At 39.5% G+C, this 22,493-nt stretch overlaps 1 long non-coding RNA gene across 1 annotated transcript; it reads left to right on the top strand.

Annotated features, from left to right (window-relative positions):
• The first annotated feature begins 9,100 nt into the window (after positions 1-9,100).
• Positions 9,101-15,995, top strand: LOC136011200 (uncharacterized). The gene is made up of 3 exons (XR_010611282.1): positions 9,101-9,222; positions 12,140-12,237; positions 12,987-15,995. It is a non-coding gene; the product is annotated as an uncharacterized LOC136011200 (long non-coding RNA).
• The last annotated feature ends 6,498 nt before the right edge of the window (positions 15,996-22,493 follow it).

Below are 22,493 nucleotides of genomic sequence, written 5' to 3'. Positions count from 1 at the left end.
GCACACCCCAGAAGTACCCACCAGTCCATAAAAACGTCATGTGCTTCTAGTGTGGGGTTTTCAAAGGATGCAGGATCTTGCTTGTAGGTTTTGCTAAGTTTACTAGCCTTTCTAGTTTCACACATTGAACTACTACTGTAAAATATCAGTGTTCTTGTAATTACAAAATAACTGGGATATTAAAAATATTAGTTACATTGTCAATTGTGTCTCAGGTCATACTACATGTGGATAGCCTGTGACAATTTTTTGATAGCCCTTCATTCAGTAAAGATGTGAATAATTTATACATGCTCTTATGACATCTATTTTCTGAGTGGAAATTGAGACTATAAAAGAATTTAATTGTATGAATGTACTACAAGAAATGGTACTTCTAAACTAATTTATTATGCTTTACACCATTCTGATATCTTTGTGCATCCCATTTGTTGTGCAATCTTTTTCTTTGAAGATTATGGTAGGTATCATAAGCAAGCTTTGGTCTAGGAAAATTGCCCAGATTTCCTGCAAACTCACTGAATGCCGCAAACTGCCTCTGATCCCCCTTTAGCAGGGGACCTGGCAGGATCATGTCTGGTAGAAACAAAGGATTGGAGTCCAAGGACCACGATCTTTAGAGTCATGTCAAGACTGCCATCAGCAGCCCAGGGCAAGCAAAGGAAGAGATGCTTCAAGCAAACAGTGCTTCTTGTGGCCTCTGTTTTCAGATCTGTTCGCCCCCAAAAGCTCTAGTATATAAAATAAAAAACAATAAGGACATTTTTCGATAGTCTGCATCCTGCCTTAAAATCTGCTTTTCCCGATTCACACTTACAAAATTACGCTGAATCTACTGTATCATAGCACCTAGGCAATATATAGTAGGCTAAATCTGCCTTGGAAATCCATCATTTAATATGATCTAGAGAACATCTAATAGGAGAAACTGAATGCCTGAATAAACCTTTCCAGTGCCCATCCCCAAACCCAAGTTAATCAGCCTAGTGATTACCAACATTAGCAGCCCTGCTGTTATTCCTCCCTTACCTGTGTTAGGGCTCAATCCTGTTGGATCTGGCTCCTGTCATTTTACAGCATACTGATAAACAACTATTGACTTAATCAAACTTACATAGGTTGGAAGCCAGGACAGTGCTTGGCCCCAGGAAATCTTGTGAGGAAGCACCTAGTAAAATTCTCATCCTGCATTTTCCTGTTGCTCATAGGCTTCAGTGCTCACCCCGCTCTAATGCAAAGTGAAGCATACTTTGTTCTACTGCCTCCAGATACCTTGTATGGCTGTCTGATGTGCATTTTACCTGGCATTTGGGAGTATTTATTTAACATAGGCATGATTACTTCTCTTATGGTATTAACTCTGGAAAATGCTGAGCTATTCCAAAAAGTGCTGATTATTGATGGACAAGGTAGCAAAGGGGAGAGGTATCTGGCATGGTGCAGGATCCCAGCTGATGTGACCTGAGGCTGTTGGTGGTGAGGTTTTAATGCGCATGACAAATTTGCTGCTAACAAAATTGTTCGAGGGTCAGATTTTACTCTGGGTTATGTGGATTTAAATTAGCAACAGTTCCAGAGGCTTCATTTGTTACTGGAAATTTCAAAGGTGGGGTAGGTCAGAAACTGGCTGCCTGTGTTTTGGGTGTGTTCTCCTCAGTGAGCAGAACCCTGCCCATTTTTAACTCTTCCTTTATTTAATTCTTCCTTTATAATTACCTTTCTGTTTCTTGAAGAGCTCTCTTTATTTATTTTTTTTCCCAGTTGGCTGTCCTGCACATTTTCCAACTACTTTTGAATTTTTAAAAAGTTAACAATTAATTTTCAATTAAAAAAAAAAAAAAAGAAAAAATAAGAGAGATAACTGAAAGTGACCCCCGAAAGCCCACGGAAATAAAATAAAAAGAAACCACCCCCCAAAGCCCCAAAATTCCCAAAGTTAAATAGTATGAAAGAAAAGCTCCTTTCAGTTAGGATAGGATCACCAGGGCTGGGATAAGCCCCTTGCAATATTATACATATTTGAAACATTAGAGCTATTGTTTTGAAGCTTTACTATGTTATTGTCCTGCTTGTCTCAGTAAGAAGCATATATCTCTGGTGGATGGAGGTTAGCTAAGTAAGTCATGCATAGATGGAATTTATTAAGTTTGCATGGTAGTGACAGCTGTGAGTGGGAACAGTAACTCTGAACGTGCCAAGGGCTGAGAAAGGGAAGGAATTTTCATATGTGTCTTAAAGGAAAACGGCAGCGTAATTGTGAAAGCGCTGCTAATCACTCCATCTCATTACCAAGAGGGAAAGCCAAGGAAATGATTTTAAAAGTGTAAGAGTCTGGCAGGGGGCTGTCTTTGGACAATCTCACCAGGCAGATGAGGATATGGAAGAGTCAGGTTCTGTTACAAACCACTGAAACACAGACAATTTAATACAAATCCATTCAAATACAGTTATAAATATACATCAATGCAACATAGCAACTGGTTATCTGTTAAATTGTCTAAAAATGTTTTTTTTTTTTTTTTGTTTTTTTAAAATATAGAATTAACCCCCAAATCACTTCCTAACTATCTGATCCTCAGGAGCTCCTTGTGGAAACACTTTCTTTGGCATTTTTTTGCATTCCTGCTCTGCCTCCAGAGATGAAATTTACCTTCACTGCTGGATCATTGAAAACAGCAGCTGTCACTTGGAGGAAGACAAATTCCAGTTGCTGGGGCTGATCCTGTCAGCACTGCGTATGAGAGTGACATGCAGCTCACTGGGATGGCCAGCAGAAAGTCAGCCCTAGCCTGTGAGTGCTAGGTGGGGACAGATGCGGAAACATCAGGAAAGTGGGAAACAATTACTAACGACTCACCTGATATTAAGTCACCTTGTCTTCCTGGTTTATTGCTCTGGTTATGGTAGGTCAGGCCAAGCAATGGAAACCTTATGGCACAGGTACGTTCCCTGAGATAGTGAGAGGAGATGTCCCCTGCCTCCTAATGTTGTGGTGAGCAGTTATAGATCAAAATTCTGTGATTCTGTGATTCTGTGATTCTGTGATTCTGTGAAAATATACTAACATGGCTTTTTGACATTGCTTTGAAACCCAAGACCCTCTCTGGCAATTGTGGGGCTAACAATATGAGGGGGTGACTCGTTTGTACCTCACCTGCCCCTGACTTTGGTGCCCTTCCTCTTCTTGCCCTAACCTCACTGCACCATGGATCCCATTCCTGTATGTTCTATGTATCAAACATACCCTGGGATGGGCCTTGTCGATACATTTTTATTTTATATAGATATAATGCTGACTGGCAGAATATGATACCTACCCTGTTTTACTAATACGGCTTCTTTTCATTTTGTTTGATATTATACATATTTTTAAAATAGCTCCCATCTTCATAGCTCTCCGCACTATCCAGATTTTTTTCAGGCAAATTAAAATTAATTCTAATTTTAGAAAGCTCTTTAGGTGGCATCTTTTAATTTTCACCTTTTCCAGGGCTTTTTTTTGCAGCCTAAAAATGAGCTTACTGTAGGTTAAATCCATGTTCTTAATGAAGCACTTCTTGCTCTCTGTTTTTTTTGTTGTTATACACACAGAGGATATGTTCTGTTGATGTGCGGGGACTTATGATTAGATGAGAATTTACCTCTGAGGAAGCTCAGATTATCACACATAAAGCATCAGAAATAGAAAAATGATGTGCACAACCATGAGAAAAAAACAATGGATCTTATCTTTAGCTTTTTTCCTAATCACCCTCTAGCATCACTACAGCAGTTAAGTTGCCTGAGGGCTCGCTAGGATTTATAGTTTATTATAACATTGATAAGAGCAGCTGAGCGAACAGTGAACTGGATGTTTGGTAAATATTAGTTTGAATCATGGCCAGAATTTTGATCTGATGTGCTCACAATTCTCCTGTATTTACACAGTTCACTGCAAAATTGCACTGCATTGACTAGTTTGACAAATTATGTGTGTGTGTGCTTTTTCCCTGAGTAGATGCTTGAACTAACCCATGTAGATCAAACAGTTCTCGTTGGGGCTGAAAGCGCAGTTTGAAGTTGATGCTCTTTCTGTTACATGAATTACATATTTCAGTTAATAAGTTATGCAAATGGTGAATTTTATGTTTGTCTTTTGTTGTGTTTGACTTTGAGTTTTGAATAACATCCAGGCTAATAGTTTGATGGTGAAATTAGTGAATAATTTGGAATAGAAATCATTGCTTTTTGTGATCTGTCAATGAATCATTTAGATAAAACTGTTCCCTGTGAACTGTTTCATTGTCTTATATTTTGACACTTGATGCCATATCATTTAGGGATTACCCTAAGGATTTTTCCTTTGATTTGCGCGGGAGTAAAATCAGCCCCCCCCCCCCCCCCCCCCCCCCCCAAGGACTACCTTAATGCTACCTAATGGATGGTACCTCTGCGGATTATGAATCCCATTGCATCTAAATAATGAAGGAGAAGTGATGCAATGCCCTTCACCTCTCATTCTCTGTGGCTTGCAGGCACTGAAGTCTGCAAGTAGCTTTTCCTAATCCAAATTCACCTATTTCTCCTAATTCCGAATTCAGTGGGAATTTTCGTATTCATATTTTTTCTAGGCATGGTCAAAGTTAAGCAATCCTGGGTTAGACTGTTTTAAAAAAGAAGATAAAATAACATAAAAATTAAACCAAATTTTTAATTCCTTTTTTCTTTTTTTTTTTTTTTTGAAAAACAACAAATGGAGACCCATGATAAATCCTATTATGAAATGTACAACTACAATAACTTATAAAAATACCAAGTTACCTGTAATAAGCCCATTGGTTTGCAGTGTCTGCCTGTTAGTAAGAAGGCAGAAGATCATACCAGACCTTCTGTATGTTATGAGTCACACAAAGGGACATGACCCACACGCCCAAGCTGCCAGGATGATTTCTGCTCCCCATGGCCAGGCAGTGCTACATCTGGGACTCACATCTGCACAGCAAAGAAAGCTCCATTGCCTTCCTGAGAGCTGTTTGTAAGCTCATTAGAATGAATAAATAAGTACGTGTGGAAAAAAAAACCCACAAACCAAACCCCCAAAACCCAGCTGATCAGATCTTGTTAGTAATTTAGAAAAAAACCCCTCATATTCTACCCATTTTAGCAGAGGGGAGGATTTTCTTCCAGGATTTTCCAGACCAAGAATGTCTGCTGGTGCTTTGAACCAAAGCAAGAACAAGCAGATCCCCCCCCCCCCCCCCCCCGCCCCCTTTCATGCTTCCCTAAGTTAAATCACTTATCCGTGTTTTACCAGCCTTTATCAGAGTTTGTACACTTGCTCCAATTAAATTATTTTTTCTTCAGGGGAGCTTGTGAGGCACTTACATAAATTCTCTTAATTTCTGAGTAATGCAGTCTTGACAATCACTTAAGACAGTATAGTTGATACTGCTGTCAGGGAAGTCTCTTTTTCAAAAGAATGTTTTTATAGAATATCACTGTGACAGTTCGCTTAGATGGATGTCTTTAGCAGAATTTGATTAATGTAATGTAATAAAAGAGATGCACACTAAAGTGTCTGTACATGTCTTGTTAAGTATGTTTGATTCATTATATGTAGTTCTCCTCACTTCTTTTCTCTTTCCCCAGTTCATTTTTTATCATTTCAATAATATATCTATAAATATGAAAAAGTTGGCACTTTCTTTGACATATATGGCTATTAATTCATAACTCTAAAAAATTGTATCTTTCAACTTGTCACTTTAAAGCTTGTACAGTTTATTACAGTAAGTAACCTGTGTTGGAAATTAGATTTTGAACTTTAGCAAGGAGATAAATAAGCTTGTGGACATAGAAGTTATGGAGAAGATACCTAGATATAGTGCTAGAATAAAATTGCATGAAAAGATCACTTACTTGAAGATGATAATTTTAGAGCTCCCCAAGGATCACATTAAGATTGCATATTGGAAATGGGCTTCAGCTTGAATTCCAATAACTTTAATTCCTAGAAATGGTATTATTTCAGTTAATCCTTTTTCTTGGGTGGGTCTGTTTCTCTCATTCTGTAGGCAAATAATACATGTCAGCAGCAAGCAATTTCACTAAATATATGAAACTTACTTTAGAAAGACTCCTGAAAATTCATCTAGGCCAAGCTTTTGTCAATTTTCAGTGTTGATCAACCTGAGGAAGACAAAAACCTGGAAAATTTTAATATCTTTGTTACATAGCATACAACGACATTTAAAGTGAACAGATTAGTTATTTCCGAATTGGCCAATTAAGTCACGGGAAAGCAAGGGTGGTCCTTAACTTTTTTGCTTTGCTTTGCTTCGGTAGTAGAATAGCCAATCTGCTGCTTTTCTAATTAGTTTTTACTCTATAACTTTTTCAGAGCATGTCTGACAAGTCCCAACTTTGACCCGTAACAGGTTTGTGACTGCACAGACTGTGCTGAGGATTCTGCAGCTGGGATGTCTTCTTTGTGAGACTGCTTCTCAGGACTTATCTGGACTTGGAAAACTTTCTTGAGTGAGTTAAGCAGAAAAGGAGCTCCTGAGCTGGATGTTTGTGTTGGTACATCTCAACAGGAGATCATCAGCCCCCCCTGGTGTGACCACATGGAGGGTTTACAGGGGCAAAGCCATGGGGAGGGGAACTGAGGCAGGATGCCACCACTCTACAAAGTTACATTCATCCTCCTGCCAGCAGGATTATTTCATTTGGTTATGGTAGGGCATGTGGCGCTGATAACTGCAACTCGTCAGGCAGAGCATGCAAGAAGCTTGCACCACTGACATCCAGAGCGCAGGCCACATGAAACAGCAGGTGGGTGGAAATGGGTGCCATGGGGCCTGGCAATGGATAGAAGGTGGGTTTGCTGGCAGCAGAAAATACGGAAGTTTGGGCAGCCCAGGAACAATGGGAAACCGCACAGTGTAACTGCTGCTCAGGTTTACAAATCACGAAGCATCTGAGGATTACACAGTGAGCAGGATAGATGTGGTGGGTAAAGATGTGTGAAATCAAAGCTCCCAAGTGAGGACAGATGGACCAGCCTCAGGAAAAGGGAGGCGAGGAAGATGGAGATGCAACAGAAGACGTGCTGTTTGGTACATGGTGTAGGCGCACTTTGCAGTTACTCTTTCTACAAAGCAGGGGCTTTATTACTGTTTTGCTGTGGTTTCTATTAGACCAGGGCATGTAGTGTTGATAATGTGTATGCTCAGAGTGTGTTTGTATTAATCTAGTGTATGTAGTTAACATGATCAAAAAGGAGACAGGGATTCACTTCTGAGAAGCATTCGAGCTTCAGTATTTTCTGAAGCTTTGAGAAAGTGTGCGTGGTTCCCTGCAAGCCACAGCTGACTGCTGTGAGTTTGTAGGCATCCCTGAAAAGGGAACTAAGTGCTCAAAAAAACAAAGGTAGGTTCTTGGAATGAACACCGAACCCGTTGCACACAGACCAGCAGAGATAACATTTGTAATATGGGAAAAAGATGGCAGCATTAGGTACTACCTGCTGGAAAATGCTGGCCTGCAATCAGGGAGGTGTGCCATGCCCGAGAGCTGGGACAGCTACTCTCAAGCTGATCCTCCACAATGCAGTCCTGTCTCGGATGCTGAAGTTCCTGTCTCCTGTGCAAGGAAGATGGTCCTGCTTGACATGCACAGGGAAGAGGTCAACTCTGCTCATAACTTCCTTATTTGAAACAGTCATCAACCGGCCAGATAAAGAAAGCCTAGCAAGCTTTTCACCTTGAACAAGCTGTATCTCAGGGAAGTCAAAGCAGCTGTATTGATTCCTGTCAGCACACTTGTCTTTGGGGAATAATTTGTTTTATAAAACCAGATTGCCAGATCTGTACAGCAGAAGGAAAAGGGAGAAAACACAGGTTTTTAATGAAAACGAATTAAACTTCTAGGAGTGAAGAGCTGCTATCAGTGATAGTTTGCAACATGTGAGCATGAGCTGTTGGGATAGCCACCTGAAATAATGAGTGAGTAGGAGGATAGAGGACCACTGATGTAAGAAAAAAACGTCACAGTCTTGCTCACCACAGTGTGAACGCAGGTCACTTCCAACTTTTCAGGGAACAAGTATCCTGGTGTCTCTGGGGTGTTTTCATGAGGGAAATTCATCTCATCCACTGGGTGCCAAAAGCCCCCCCTGCTTCTCCTTCACCTGGGTTACAGCTCCTGTTGCTCCTGCACTACACAGATGTACTAGCACTTGATGCAAGCAGATTGACTGCCTGCTTTGTGCCTGAAGCTGCTGTGATTCACCACACCTCTAATCCATACCTTTCCTGCCCAATGCACTCTAGATTCAAAGCGGTCACTTTGAGTGTGATGGGTTGCAAGCAGGGTTGAGGAGGCAGTAGAGGCAGGGGGTTTGCTACAGGAGAAAGCCATCATTGAATACTGTCTTCTTCTGACTTGTGATGATTTGGATCCAAATACCCGACATCCACAAAACTTATGTTGGACCTGACCGTACACAGATTTTCCCAATCCTTTTGAAACACTGCACTTTAATATGAGCATATATGTAAGTGCTGCAGTACATTTTAGATCCTAGGGCTGCTCTGGAGATGCTCTAATCTTCTTCTCAAATCCACTACTGTAAAGCAATTGAGACCCAGAGGAGCATTCACAGCTGTAGAAACTGAGGGACCTTCTGATCACAATGATTTGGGATGTACACACTGGGGAGGAAATAATCAATTTGTATTGTGAATCAGGTAACGGACTAGAAGATAGCTCTTCCACATCTGAGTAGGTATTTTTACCTTTAGTCAAAGCTATATGTAACTACCATGAATAACAGAAATATGTGATTAGGATGCCTGTTCATCCTAGGAGGAAGATTATTACTGGTCTCAGTAGATGTGCACATGTAGGCCTCACATGTCTCACTTGCCAATTTAGATGGCTTGGCTTATGGACTTTCATGAACCTCCTTAATGCATGGTGGAGGAAAGTCTCAACACTTAGCTCAATATTAATGAAGTTTGCTGGCCAAGGTGTGCTGCTGTCACAGGTGAGGCTGTTCCTCTCCATTTGCATCATCACAGCTGCCTTCATTTGGGCTTGATAACAAGGAGGTGGCTAGTAGAGAAGCTGGGTTCTCTCTTTTTTTGGGTCAAGGAAGGAAAGAAGGGGAGAAGAAAAAAAAATGAGTAAAGTCATTTTGAGGGTAAAAACATTGACTGGAGATGGAACAACAAAGCTGAGGTAATGTGCTGTGACAGCTTGTGATCTCTTTGAGTTTAAAAACTAAACAGTGAAATTTGGCTTTCCTTTTTGTGCTGGAAAAGGCTTGAGTGGTTGGTCTTGTGGATGTTTAGTGTTTGACCTCTGGTCTTGCTGTTTGCTTTGGTTTCTTCAAACAAATCTCTTGAATGTTCTTAAATAAAGCAAGCAAATAGTGTTGCCTTGAAGGAGTTAGTGCCTTTACTTGTGTGATTATATCATGTGCGCTTAATTGTTGTTTTGATACTAGTCAAAGTACATAGCTGCTCTGAATAGTTTCTGTGAGCTGGTATCTCTTCTTTCTGTACACAAGTGAGGACTCCTGTATTTGTTAGTGGGGCTTATAAGAAGGAAAAGAATAATTGATGTAAAATTGTTGTAAGTGTGGAGCCATTGCGTGCAGTTGACGTTGAAGGCATTGCAACTAGTTTTAGTGCTATTTTTGAGCAAGAGAAGCAACTTTTCTTCTGAGAGATGCCTGTTCCCCAAGCAAAGTAACAGCCATGTGGAAAATGCCTGTGCCTGCTTCATTCAAGCTCTGTAAATGCAATGAGTCAGGTATTTTGCCTTTCTGTATGCTGAACTGTGAGCTAATGGAAATATGCTAAAAACAGTTAAGCTGGAAAAAGAAAACCTTGCTGGTTGTTGATCCTAATAGTAGAGGGAGCTGATCTGATAGACTGGAAGGGGATGCCCAGCTGTGTACCCACAGGGAAAAGGAAGGAAGAGCTCTTTTGCTGCCTGTGACCAAGGTGCAGGTTACTGAGCGCCAGGGCAGGGAACGGTTTGAAAATGAGGAAGGGGTGTTGCAGGGTATAACATTTCTTCTGGAAAGAAGGGTGTGTGTTGTGGTGAGAACACAAGGACGGCAGGCAAGAAAACTGTAAACACCTCTCTGACTGGGCTGTTTCCTTCCCTGTTCCTTCTGCAGCACTGGCCTCCCCTGTTATCCCCAGCAAGAAGAGAAGTGAAAATTAAAATCTTGTGTATTTGGGGGTGTCTGTGTTCCTGCTGCACCTGCTCAAGTGCTGAATTGCAGGTGTTCGTGGCCACAATTGTGCTACTGCTCCTATGAGGGAAGGATAAAGGGTTGCAGCCCCATGAGCTGTGCACAGGGTAGCTGCACCATGTTTGGGGTGCTGGAGAAACCTCGTGTGCTCTAGAGATGCTTTCCAGGTCACACCAGGTAGAGAGATGAAGACAAAGTCTTTTTTATGTGTGTGTTTGCTGTGGTCCCCATTTTACTGCTCTTCGATCTGCTTCCTTCCCTCAAAATAAAAATCTATGGTTTATCAAACCTCACTTTCTCAAAGTGCCTCTACTGCCGAATTTCTAAGTTTAGTCTTCTCTCTGAATTGCATGCCAACTTGGGGAAAGAAGGAGGAGAAATTGGTTAATTGATTAGTAATTTAGTCTTTGGTGATATGCTTATTTAAGAAATCTGCTGAAGTTATATATGTCAAATGATTCACATAAAAACAACATCAAGTGAATCATATATAAAAATGACATAATTGCTATTAAACTTAGAAGCCATATGTGTAGCTAAGGAAATTACTTTACTGGCTTTAGCAGCTCTTATATTTCTTCCCAAAGCCAGTTATACTTTTGTGAACAGAGAAGGCATGTTTATGTGTAGGGAAATAGCCCCTATGTGTGTTATTCAGAGATCTGTTAATTCAAGGAAGTAGGTGCATATTCCAACAGTGCAGGGGAAAAGAATGTTGAGAATCTGAGAAAGGGGTCTGTTGCCTTTTTTTTTTTCTCATCAGCAAGATTAAATGGCATCTCTTGCAATATGCACCATCTGAGATTTTATAGCTCTCTGTTATTTTTAGTACTAGGAGGGAGATTAAATGAAATCCAGGATTGTTTCAGACAGTGTTAAACTTTTTATTACTCATTTTTGTCATCAGGATCAGGCTGACCCAGTTGTATAGAGAAGGCGGGCTCTCCTCTCCAAGCACCCATACAACTAATTACCTATATAATGTCTTATGGGAAGGTTGAATAAAGCAACAACAAAAGTAAATATAGCTGTTAACACAACCAGTCTTTTATTTGACTTTACTTTGTTCTGAGAAGTCTGTGTGCTGAACTTACCATTCACAAAGTATTTTATGTGTGGCTCAGCGTCCATATAGCCTTTGTGAGATCACAGGCTTGTGTCACTTTCCTGGGTGTTTTGGAAAATTATTTTCATTTATCTCTTTAAGACTACTTGAAATAAATGTAAAATATTAAATCAGTTTAGATTTATCAGGAGAAGATTAAAAAGATGACCTTTTTCTGAGTCTGTATTTACTTCAAATCTTTGCATTAAAAAAATTAGCTTGATACAGCTGACTTGGTGCTTGTTATTGATGGTTTCTTCCTTTTAATTCTTTTTTATAGGGTGGTGCCTCTCATATTAGTTGCAGCCCTAGACATGTTGATATATGCAGTAAGGAAGGCTTTTAGGTGATGGTGTTGATGAATAGCTGTTGTAGCACTCTTCTGCAGTTAATCTTGGAATGAAGGAAAAATTCTGGTCTTGCTTCTGCAGGTTTCAGAGGTCTTGCTTGTCTTCAGGGTGGGTTTTGTAGGTTCATGAGCATGCCTGCCAGCTGGTGCCAGCACAGTTTTAGTTTAGGATGTGAGCAAGTTCTCCTTGATGAAGAGGAAGGGTCAGTAGGCAGCTATTCAGCTTTGACAGAATGCCCACATCATCAGCACTGAGGAATAGAGTATCTACTGTAGCTTATGTGATATAAAGAAAGCCCCTTAGTATTTCCAGTAATTAGTTGCTGGTAAATCAACTTCTAGAAACCATGCATCAAAGACTATTCCAGTGATATGTCATTGTAAGTTGTATTTGGCTATATTTGCAATAATGTTCCCTATATTTTGGGTACCCTAGCTGTCCCATGGTCTGTCCTCACATTCATGGCGTTCGGCAGTGGGACTGAAAATGCACCACTACCACCAGAAGCATTGGGGCTTTCCTGGTGCAAGCAGGTTAGTTGAGGAAGTGGGAATTACACTGTCCTGAATTGGCTTTTTTCCTACTACATGTCTGTCTGATCTTGCTCTGAAGTCACTGACGTAAGGGGAATGGGCTTGGACTAGGTGATCAGTGCAAAACTTCTGTGATGGGTATAATGATTTAGTCTGTAAACAGGCGGCACTGTGGCTCTGACTCAGCTGACTTCTTGTTTTCAGCCCCAGCACTGGAAACCCAAATCCTTCCCCTTGCCTCTGCCTACTGGCCCCTTCTTTCTCCTCAGACCTTACACCTTTTATCGAATACAGGCTGGGAGCCCACTTTTGAAACTGTTATCTAGGAGATACTGGTTGTTTGGGTAGGACTGTCACTGAACCTGCCAGTAAAAATAAGGGGCTTTCATTTCGAAAAGTAAATGCAGCTGGTTTGCTTTTATAAAAAAACCAAAACAAACCAAAAAACCCACCCCAAAAACACCTCTCCCCCCAAAAAAAAAAAAAAAAAGAAAGGGACATAAGGTTAGGTAGGGAGCTGCAAAACAGCCAATATTGCTAAAGAATATTCTGACTTGCAAACTTTCTAAATAGAAACTTGTTTGAATGGAGAATTGGTATCAGTGGTCATGATTTTTTTTTCTTTTTTTTTTTTTTTTTTGATTTTGGGAGCTCTTACTCATTTTCGTCTGAATTCAGGTTCAGAGCTGAGTCATTCCTTCTGCTCTTCTTCCCCTGGTGACTTTTCCATGCTGTTTCATTTTTCCCAGATAGAAATCACTGGAGCAGGACTCTGCTAACCACACCACAAGCAGTGAAAACAGCGTGTGATTTCCTTGGGAAGAGGAGAACATTCTCTGTACGTGTTTCTGCAACATGTGCCGTGGTCACAAGAATGGTCTGTGCTTTAGAGAAGCATCTCAGGATAAAGTGTGGGAGAGGCAAAGGCCATTAGTATCACTGGATTTACTGCTAGCTCCAGCTAAAGAGGAAATAACGAACAAATGTGTTGTAATCTTCACTCCGGTGCTCAGTTTAGCAATGCAGAAGGTCGAACAGGGGCTGAAAAAACTGATGCTGGGAGCTGTTTTTGCATGCTTTATATTTTCACCTTGTTTGGTATTGACACAGCACGGGATAGCATGAGAGAGACTGAGAGAAAAATGTGTTTCAGAAGAGGAAAGGGGCCTCCATATAATGAAGAGTTCAACCAAAATGGGGGGGGGAGGGATTTTTCTTTGCATGCCAGATTTCTTGCCACTTTCAAGCTAATCCTTTCAGTTCACTTCAATACAGTCACTGAAGTAGCTTAGAAAAAGAGAGAAAAAGATCTTTGATATGCTAGATCAACCAAAGTTTAAAACATCTCTCTTTGTATATGCCATTTACAATGCAAATCTCAAGTTGGCATTTTAGGCTCACTTACTGCTGTTACTGAAGTACCTTGGGATACAAAGGCTGGAGGTGGAGGGAGATCCCAAATGACAGAGTGCCTTTGATAGTTCAATAATAAATTTAAAAAAGAAAAAAAAAGTATAATTTTTATACATACACCTTCTACCTCTGCAGTGTGTGTGAGAGATGGAGGAAAAGGGAATAGTATAGCACAGAGGCTGAAGTTATTGGTCTGAATCTTCTGAGAATTTGAATTTGGCTTTGCCAGCATGTCCCCAGAAAGGATCTGGCCCTGCCTGGGCAATCTTGTGACTTTTCTCTTACCAGGAAGGAAAACATATGTGCTAACTATGTTTGCTTAGTCAGTGAGCAACTGGTTAAGTATACTTTTGAAAATGAGCCTAATTTGTAAAGAGTTGCCTTCCCAAATATATAACCTGATTTCTTTCCCTTGTGCTTTCAACATTTAAGCACTGATTAAATGTCACCAAAGATAATAGGAGAAATGCTCATGACGGCCAGCCTATTTTAAAATAGCATGGGCATGCTTAAAGCAATAAGTAATTTTGCCTCTGTTGCACAGTGTGCTTAATGCATATTTAAATTAATCTGTAGACAACTTTGAGCAAGCTGGATCTGGAAATGAGTTATCTTTCTAACTGGGGATATTTGGGGGTTTACCCTGCTGGATTTCATGACTGCTTCTTGAAAGGTGACTATCAAAAAGGTTGACTGTGGCCTACTGTCCCACACGTCCTCTGTAGTGGGTGTGGGGATTTGAGGTGATTTTGTCCAAATCTTGAATCTGTGTGTTTTGGTATTTCACGGGCAGTGGGGTAACTCTCTGGACTACAGTTCATAACACAAACTCATGTTCTGTTTCCTAACTGTGTTTTCTCTTGGTGATATGTAATGAGGGTAGAAGTGGATTTCTTTGTGATAATTTACAACTTGGTTTGCTGGGAACTGTTTTCTCACCACAGACCTACAGTGCAAGGCATTGATTTAAGGAACTGGCCAGGTAGCTGAAGTTTCCCCCAGTACTGTGGTATTTAAAGTTGCTTTACAACTGTTTTCTGGTACTTTTGTTCTCTGGAACATCTGCCTATTGATACCTGTGTCATATGGAAATCAGTAGGACCCTTTGTAGGGTTGTGATACACTTGGTAGCTTAGCTACCACAGAGTGGGTTTGTCCTATCCTGTTAACTATTTCTAAATGTCATTATACTGCAGACATTATTGTAAATGAAGAAATGTATCTAAAAAGTAAGTAAAATGGACTTTGATGCAAGAATTATCTTCTCTTTCCACCCCCTGCTTAGTGTCAGTGTCCTCTGTGCCCACTGAGAAACTGCTGTGGCATGAGTTGAAACTTAGGAGAGCAGCAGAGAAAATGCATCTTTTGGGAGCCAAAGTGTGGTTTTTTTTTTTTTTTTTGGTGTAGGGTGTTTTTGTGGGTGTTTTTTTTTTTTTTTGGTTGCTGTTTGGTTGTGTTTGTGGTTTTTTTTTTGTTGCTGTTGTCATGTGGGGTTTGTGTTTATATATTGGGTTTTTTTTTGGTTGGTTGGTTGTTTTTTTTTAACTGCAAATATCACGTAGATCACGACTGTAGCATATGACAAGCCGTATTCACCGAAAGTGCTAGTCTTTTATTTTGAGGGGTTTGGAAATGTTTCGTTGAATCTGGGGAATGATGGGTGGGGGAAAAAAAGAAATGTGTCCTCTAACTAAGCTGTTACTGATTATACAAGTGCAATGTACAGATTAAGTGCCTGATCTAAATAGCACTGGGGTCAATTGACTGAAGTGGACTTTGAACTAAATCTCACGAGTGTTCAGCATGTGCTGTAGTGGCGGGTGATGGAGATGAGCATAGCGTGATTTCCAATTTCCAACTGAAATTCCGAAGCAGACTTGGTTTTCTGGCTTGTATTGAAAACCACTAAAATGGTTGCATAAGGGCTATTTTTAATACCTAATGTGAGAAATATTCAGCTGCAAGCTCTAATTATTAGTAGCATCTCAAGATTGTGACTTTGCAGGTGTAAGAACTAGCATGTCAGTTTCTTTTAGGACAAAAAGGTCTTTCATCAAACTTTCTGCTTTTGAATGTTCTGTGATTTAAGACCACTAGATTACACATTTTCTCACACAACGGTGATTCTATTGCTTATTTCAGGCTGCTATGGAAAAACTTGAGGGGAAAAATATAAATAAAATATGCCCAAGCATGCAAGTCAATGATCTGTGTGTTAAGCTTATTGGCACATACAGGACAATTTTATTGCATGACCTACTGGTTAAAAACATCAAAAATATAAGTCAAGTCATTTGAAGAACTGCTGTTTAGTGACTTAGAATGAATAAAGTCTTTATTGAGTACATGCTTCCAGATTCATCACTGGTTCTTTTTCAGTCATACCCTATCCTAGTTTTAACTGCCCCAGGCAGTCTTTTTGAGGCCACTTGACCTGCCAGTCATATTTCAGAAACTACTGATATGGTACTTGCTGATTTAGTTTAGATTCCAAACAGGCCAGCTGTTGGATTACAGACTAATGACCCATCAGATGCTAAAGGCAAAGGCTTTAAAGTGCACTAGTGAATTAAGCCTCAACATTGTCTGAAGGGAAGAATTTATTATGTCATTAAACTTGATTCAGTAAGTTTCATTTCTTTAGATGTATTGCGATAAGCAAGAAGTAAGGAATTAACGTGACAGAGATACCATTTTGATTCTATTCAGGTAAAGCACTGATATTCAAGCACAACATCAAGGGGTGCCATTTCATAGAATTTTGGCTGTATTGCTAGAAACAATAGGTTGAGAAAACTCTGCATAGCTGGTTAATCAACCATGGACTCCTCAAACTGGGTTTACTTGAACATATGCTTCAGTTGGTAAATACATGGGAAAGTGAGGCTTGCCTGATTTGATGAGACCCTTGGTGAGGTTTCGGGGGCTTTTCATCAAATATCAGAGCCTCAGTGGTGTAAAGATATTAGTAGTAAGTTATAGATGGCACTGGGATTTAATGCAAAACTTAATACAAGCACATAATGTGATGAGCCAAATGGGGATTGCAGCTTGTCTCTCAGAAGACTATTAAAGTGATCTGAGGGAAAAATCCTACATAATGCAAAGATCATTTTAAAACATAAAAACCCCTAAAATTGGTGTTTTATCTATTTGCATATGTCTCCTATTTGTGTTACAGCAACAGAAGAAATGTTTATAAATAGTAACAAAGATACTTCAGGAAAATATTAAGATTTCTGCCTGTAGCTTTTGTCACTCATCTATTATAGTATCTGATGAAGTTCTCTTGAGTTCAAGATGCTTTTATGTTGTAGAATTTGTCATGTGATCAGACAAGATGTAAAAGGCTAAAACAATCAGTGGTTTTACTGAAATTCTTTTATATCAGTAGAATGGTAGAAGTGTATATTTGAGTTTCAATTAATTTATATTATGTAGTTAGATTATATTTTTAATAAATTATGTACTGTATTACAAATGTTAAGTTGTGCTGAGACACTGTGAACCATATATATTTATATAACAGCAGGGCTGGGATTAGGATTTTTTTTATTAGAAGATTTTAATCATTTTAATACAATTCATAATCAAAAGGAGTATTTAATATTCTGGTCTTAAAATTAAAGTTGACCTAAAGGGCTGGTTGTCTCTTCCCTTAATGGAGACTACTCTTTCCTTAAAATGTGATAGCTTTTCTTTGCGAGTTGAAGAAATGGTAAAGGTCACTCTGATTTACATTCATACACAGCTCTACTTTTTTTTTTTTTTCTTTTCCTTAACACATTGGAAAGGTGAAATTCACTGCTGTGCTAAAACTACTTTCCATTGTGTTCTGAATGATTAAATCCTACAGATAACTGTGTTTGTAAACACACATACCTACCAATACGTATTTCTCATTAGGCTTCTAATTAAAAAAAACATAACGTATTTCAACTGACCACTGCAAGATATTCTGTTGGATGGGCTTCAGAAAAACTAAAGCTTAGAAATTCATACAGCTCTGTGAGATTCAATAGAACATCCAAAGTGTTTTTCACCTTCCCCTCTTGTTAGAACACTCTTCCTTAGTGTGATAGTACTAAGTAGGTGGTCCATAAGTTGTCTCAGACCATTATGAAACTCAGATTTACCTGGCTTATGGTGGTCATTTTTGTCCTTGTGCTTTTTTTGTGTGTATGTTTTAAATGAAATGCTCTGCTAGGAATCAAGCAAAAGGATGTATTTTATTATTATAATATTATTATAATAATAGAGGATGTGCTATTACTCTTCCAGGTGCCCTATTCCTGGAACTGTTCAAGGCCAGGCTGAATGGAGCTTTGAGTAACTTGGTCTAGTGGAATGTGTCCTTGGCTGTGGCAGAGGGGTTGGAACTGGGTGATCTTTAAGGTCCCTTCCAACCCAAACTATTCTATGATTCTGTAATTCATATCAGGCCAGTGTACATCAGCACAAAGACTTCTGTGCTTGAGTGTTTGTTTGGGACTGGAACAGGTACTTCAACAGCTGAACACTAGCAAAAATTTTCCCAAGACTTGATTTAGTGTTTGCAAAACAATTTTTGGACTCTCAGAAGCTGCTGTGTAATGGAGTTGTGTGGAGTTAGATTTTTCTACCATCCTTTGTGGTGGCATTTTTGTCAAAGGCCCAAACTGAGGTCACCTGAAGTTCTCTGTGTGGACAACCTCAGCTGTCTTGCCCTTCACTGAAAAAGTCAGGAAGCTCTGAACTGGCAGCATAAAAATAAAACAGATTTTAGTATTATGCTAAAAAGGCAAAATATGCTGTTTAAACATGAAAGAATCCATATTTATCTTCAGGCATCATCTGTGGCATCTTATACCAGTTGCAAGTAAATGTACAACCACCTGGTGCAGTGGAACCCTGTTTCTCACAATGCTCTTCCCATTCTGCTGCTCCTGGCCCAGGAAGAAAGATCTTGCTGGAGTTTGAATCACAGAGGTATTTCAAATGTGCCTCTTTTGGAGGAACATTTTCCTTTCTGGCATTGAATCTGGATATAAAAATGAGGACCTGGAGCCAGTGAGATCAAACTCCTTTTCTAATGAGTGACTGTATGTAGCCTTGGCACAATCTTTGTCTGTTTTCCCAAACTGTGTAACAGGGATAACATTTAACTAGCCTATGGTGGTGTTAAGTGATTATCACTTCTATAGTAGCATGTTTTATTATCAGTCCCAAGACTGTTCCTTGCTAACTAGGGCAATATATACTTGCCTGCTCTATTGTGTGGCCTTGTCAAGTGGCTTCATCTGTGCGGCAGAGATGTGACAAACCAGACTTGGAAGCTGGGGTAGTAGAATATTAGGAAATGAGATAGGCAGAAAGAGAGCTTTTTCATTAGCTTTTGACTGCATGTGCACCTTTACTAAGCTTTCCTGTGGAACAGTTGCCATCTGTGGCTGCTGGAAAAGTGAGACCTCAAAATACTGGCTTTTTCTGCGGGTGGACTAAGAGCGTCCTTGCTTTTCAAAGGCCACCTTAAACTCTTCATCGTCTCTTCAAAACCTGTCCCATTTCAAACTATATTTGGAAATCTTAACACAGACTTAAAACTTTTATTAGCATTACAAATATTCATTAATATCTCTGACTGCTAAACACATGTACTGCAAGAGAAATGAGCTGAAAGGGAAAAAAAGATGTCTTTATTGATTAGTGCCATCATCATTCTGCAGGTCACACTGTTGTGCTACGCAAACATAGAGTGAAAATATTTCTTCCAGCTAGTATGAATTTGACTTCTGTGTGCCAGTTATGATGTTCTTCATGCTATTTCTTCAGCCTTTTTGGGAGATGTTATCCCAAAAATACTTTCAGGTTTAGAGTACTTTGGAAATGTTAGCTTGCAGGAGAGGATATGGGATTTAAATAGTTATCCCATGTTAAGGCTAAACTGAAGCATGAGGAACAACAGCTGGTCAATTTTTATGTGTTCAATGTCTGATATTAAAAAAGGTCTCTTTCTGGAAATTAAACTTGCATCCTGTTTTGCAAGAGAGAATATGGATTGCCTTTGGTCTCATGTTTTAAATAGGTTTTCCTCTTTTTCTGTGTGGAATTAATCCAAAGTTGTGTATATGTATAACGTTTGCTGTTGTTCACTGTAGTCCTTAGCATTTTTTTTCTGATTTTTTATTTTTTACTTTTTTTTTAAGTGTTGAGACACTTATCTGAAACTTACCTAACTTTACAAACCTGGAGTGCCAGTTTAAAGGAAAAGAGAGGGGGGGGACCCATTACTGTGTCAGGTGGATTTTCTTTCCCATCTGTAGTGTACAGGATTATCATCAGATCTTAGCGATGGGAGGAAAGCTAACCACAAGGACAAGAAGCTGAAATGATACAATATGTTTTTCTTTCTTTTTTTTTTTTTTCCAGTGGATGACTTATTTGAAAAAGGGAGTTTCAGTTACCTATTTCATAATGCTTCACTTGATTCCAGGTATTTCAGGTAGATTAATACCCTGATGTAACATGCCCAGTGTGAAATCAGTGATGCGATAGTGTTACCTTGGATGCAATAGGTACAAGGTACAAACTTCATATTCCTGTTTTTGTCTTACTTGCATTTTGTCTTCCACCTTTTGGTAAATTTTAAACGTGCATTGTAGCTCTAGCAAGGCTATTACTGTGTTTGCATGAAAAATTAGTGCAAACAAATTACTGAAAAGGGGAGCAGGTCATTATTTTGGAGAATAGGTTGAAGTATCAAGGAGTCATGACTGTGCTAAGCATTTTGCTTCCGATTTGTCTTAGTAAAATATCCATTAATCAGATACAAGGGTGGAGTATGATATGTATTGTTTATCTACCAATTGACCTTAAACGTTTTTGCTGTTCCTGTTACCTTTGTTTGCTTCTTGACTTGTGCTCCCCCATGAATGGCAATGAGGAACGATATCTGTGGCTGACTGCTAGATAATATTACAAGGACATTATGTTCTTAAAGGAATGTCTGGAAGTTTCTAGATATGGCCTCCCAACCACAGGTTGGCTTGGTCTCCATGATGTAGATAAGCTTTTGTAAATCTTAAATTCAACAGTGTGTTTGGACTTGGGTCTAATATCCACTGAGGAAGTATTACGTGCTGCTTTGAGTGTCTTTGTCTTGGAGAACCCTGTGAGATATTAAGGGTGGCTTCTCCTTACAGAGAAAATAAAGAGTGAAGAGACTGTCACATTTCTAGATAGATTTAGGAAGATAAATGATTTCATAATTTAGGTTGGTAACCTAAACACTGTGTAAAATTTGGCCCTCAAAGGAATTTTAGTGACTTTTGTTGTCACATCAAATTGCAAACAGAGCTTTCAAACTTTCTGATCTTGGGCTGGCCATATAATTTTCTGTCCCCTTTTTCTTCCTCTTGCTCGTTTGGGTAGTGATAGAACACTGGAAATCATTTTAGAAAGTAACACTCTTGGAAGGATATTTCCATTTTAAGTTCATGAGATCGAATGGTGGTTTTGATTACAAAAGAGTAAACTTATTGCCCTCCACAGGGTTGTGTTGATGTAATACAACCATAAAAGAGCACAATTTGTTTAGCCTAGCAACAGTGAAGACCGAGAGGTCATGACTGCTTTGGGTGGGATGAAGAGGGTGAGAAAGGGAGGAGGGGTGGGAGGAGGGATGGATGCAAAAACCAAGAAGGATTGAGTGGTCTCAGTTAAATGACACTATTGGCACTAGAAAAAAAAGATATTAAGGAGCCATAAATAAGACCCTAGATTAGAGAACCTGAAATTATACGAGGAGTGAAGTTGTGTAAAAAAGATTCCAGTGGAAATTGTGGGGTTAAAACCTGAAGCTAAATAGTTTATGAAGAGTATTATATGATGAGCTTTCTTGGGACAACAAGGGACAAGGCTCTGTAACCCAGAACGGAAAGATTTCTTATGTTTCTGTAAGCAAAATTTGGCCTATCTGGTCTATAATGCTTCCACTTAAGATATATGAGCCCTTTTTGCTGAGTATGACTGAGGATGTCCAAGCTGCATTTCCAAAATAAGATGATGAATTTGCTTACTTTAAAGTGTGCCATCTTCCTTTAGTATGGGTATAATGTGGGGTATTTGATGAACTGAAATAATTTGAACCCTGCTTGCCTCCCCTGGGAGGCAGATGGGTTATCCTGTGTATCCCCCTTTGGCAGCATTGCCAAACTCTGGATGGGACCAGGAAGCCATGACTCTCTGTTGTGGGGTGGCAGTGACCCTCTGATTCCTGCTGCTTGCCCCATGATGGTGAGGTTCTTAGGTATGGGGCTGGGGCACTGTGTCCACGTACATGCCCTGCTGGGGGTCTGGGGATAAATTACACAGTTTCAACTTTAAATTACCTTTCTCTCCTGGGGGTGAAATATAATCCTTGCACTCGCTCTAACACATCCTTTGTGGTTTAATTTAAATGGTGATTTTTACAGTGACATGTGATGTTCATCTGCTAACCTTTTACCCAATATGTTCAATTTAAAGAAGCATCAAATCTCTGAATGTGCCTCTATAGATATAGAAGTGTGCTATAAGGTAGTTTACCTACTTAGGTTGGTATGTAAGAGCCTGTAAACAAATTCATAAATTTGTCATGATGATTACAGTGTTGGCAAACACAATGGTTGATCATGTTATAAATGTTTATCAACACCCGAGCTCACCCACCTGCTAAGAGGTGCTACGCTTTAATGAAATTGTTTGAATATCAAGGCTGGTTGCTAAGATACAATGTTCTTGTTACCAGGGATGTGATGCTTACAGATTTCTGTTATCAAATAATGATTAGAGATGTGCTAACCTCAAGGTGCTCGGTGCAGTGA

This window comes from Lathamus discolor, chromosome 3, assembly GCF_037157495.1.
Source record: "Lathamus discolor isolate bLatDis1 chromosome 3, bLatDis1.hap1, whole genome shotgun sequence".
Lineage (NCBI taxonomy): Eukaryota > Metazoa > Chordata > Aves > Psittaciformes > Psittacidae > Lathamus > Lathamus discolor.
The sequence above is the reverse complement of the archived record's forward strand: the minus strand, read 5'-3'. Positions and strand labels throughout refer to the sequence as shown.